Raw genomic sequence first — 2,275 nt, 5'->3', positions numbered from 1 at the left:
TCCTGCCCCCCCTGCCTGCGCCAACTGCCGCGCCACACCCTGTTCGCCGCGCTCCTGGTCGCTCGCGCTCCCTGGGGGCCATTTAAATCTCCCGCGGTTGGCCCTGGCACCGCCCCCGCCGCGTCAGCCCCGCTCCGGCGATTGGCTGCTCCTAACGGGACTCGGTGTCACGTCTGCAGCTTCCCCTCGCTCTGGGATCTCCTTCTCCTCCTCTCAACTCATGCCCAGACGTGGAACTTAGCGTTACCGCCGCTGTGCTCCTCGCAGACTGACACGCACAAAGTTGTATCAGCACATGGGGCAACACATGATTGAGGGACATGCTGAAGGAGATGGGTTTATTCAACCTGGAGACGAGAAGGTAAAGAAGCTTCCACTGTGTGAAGGCAGCTCTCTGGCTTACCAAGGCCTGCCCCTAGCCAGAAAGATCTCAGGAGTGCAGGGCCCAGGAATGGCTTGGCCTCCCGTATGTGGGCAGCTCTGCATGATCTCTGGCTGCCCATTGAAGCCTGTAAGAGAAGGCTCAAAGAGTCCTTCAGACAGTGTTGCTCGAGAAGGAGCAGCATTGGAGGCTGCAGTGGAAGGACCATTTGCCATGATGTTGGGCACAACATCTGCATGGGAAAGTGCTGTCCCTTTCCCTGTGCTCCAGCCACAGGAGCGGGGCTCCCTCCACCTCTTTGCAAAACCTTCAGAGATGGGGCCATGATCTTGTGCCTCCCAGATGCTCTTCCCACCCTGCTCAATCCAGCAGATCCCAGGGATGGACGAGAAAAGCCCTTCAGCGATGCTGCTTCTCTGGACATGCTTCAGAGTTGTGACTCTGTAGAAACTTAACCCTTCTCCAGTGACAAGGTGTTTCTCATGCCCTCTCTGAATGTCACCTGACATTTAATATCTTAGACTTGGGCATGGCAGCATAGTCTGTCCTGGAGGTTCAGAAGTACCAGATGCCAGCCCAGAGCTTTGGGCAGTGCAAAGGTACCAGGAGGTGCTTGTAGGCAGGGAGTCCAACACTGGGGGGAAGGGAGGCAGCAGCCGAGACCACAAGTCATTGAATCATCCTTCACTGGGTCATGAATGCCCTCTGTGAGGTTCGTCGTTGAAGAGGTTCTGTTGGAAACTTCATAACCAGGTCTAATCAGGAGAAAGCAAGATTCTCGTAGTGTGGGTCTTGTAAAGAGAGGGCATGGCAGGCTTGGGCAAAGAGCTCTGCAGCTCCCTTGTAAGGTTGCATGAGCAGAGAATGCCCTGTGGCCCTGGAAGAATGCAGTAGTTGACAATGCCCAGTGAGATGGAGACATTGTCAGGGCTCAGCCAGGAGCATATGGCTCACCCTTTTTTGGGAAAAAGTGTCCATAGGTCCCATGGTGTAATGGTGAGCACTCTGGACTCTGAATCCAGTGATCTGAGTTCAAGTCTCAGTGGGACCTCAGCCTTTTGGCTCGGCTCCTTCAGGGCTTTCAGAGCATGCTTACACCCTAATGGCCTTGCTATTGTTTAATGAACTCCGATCATGCCTCTTCTCCTCCCCTGTGCCCACAAAACCTCTGCAGCTTTCTTGAGCGCTGGTACCTGTCCCCTCTCTGCTCCCTTGTTCTTGACGGCTGCTCCTGGCTGAAGGGACCCAGCACTGGATCAGAAAACCATAACACTGAGGTGGAGATCATGTAAGCCTGTAAGGCATCATCCAAGCCTGCCTCAAAGCAGAGTCAAGTAGGGCAGGCTGTTCATGCTCTTGTCTGGTTGGATGTTGGACCTCTCCAAAGATGGAGACTCTACAACCTCCCTGGGCATCTGTTTCCCATTTTGACCACCCTCATGGGGTTACTGTGTGTGGCATGACTTGTATTTCCACCTCTGTCCATTGCTTCTTGCTCTCTCAACTTCTCTGAGGCTTTTCAGTCTTTCTCTTGGATGCTTGCTTATTTTTGATCCCCTGGTATCACTTCAGAGAGCTCCACCCAAAACTGGCAGTGTTCTCTGCTTGGGTTTATACTTGGTATCACGGGAGAGGGCAGGTTCTCCTTTTCCCTTGCAGAGCAGATGGCTAAATGAGGAAGGAGCAGAAGAAACTACCACGCGTCTCCAGCTATGCTGCACAAAGTCTTTAATGAGAAGGAGCAAATGCAGTGGCACAGAACAGAGAGCAAGAAACACATCAGTAGGATTCAGGGAGGCACAGGGAATGGCCCGTTTCACAAAAACAAGCTCCACATGAAGCACTTGCCTTCCCCCATTCTACTCTACCTGGTGGCAATCCCAGGCCACCAAG

General features: G+C 53.5%; 1 non-coding gene across 1 annotated transcript; it reads left to right on the top strand.

Moving 5' to 3' along the window:
• The first annotated feature begins 1,361 nt into the window (after window positions 1-1,361).
• TRNAQ-CUG (transfer RNA glutamine (anticodon CUG)) lies at window positions 1,362-1,433 on the top strand. The gene has a single exon. It is a non-coding gene; the product is annotated as a tRNA-Gln (tRNA).
• The last annotated feature ends 842 nt before the right edge of the window (window positions 1,434-2,275 follow it).

This window comes from Antrostomus carolinensis, unplaced genomic scaffold (genome assembly GCF_000700745.2).
Source record: "Antrostomus carolinensis isolate BGI_N321 unplaced genomic scaffold, ASM70074v2 scaffold2644, whole genome shotgun sequence".
Taxonomy (NCBI): domain Eukaryota; kingdom Metazoa; phylum Chordata; class Aves; order Caprimulgiformes; family Caprimulgidae; genus Antrostomus; species Antrostomus carolinensis.
The sequence above is the reverse complement of the archived record's forward strand: the minus strand, read 5'-3'. Positions and strand labels throughout refer to the sequence as shown.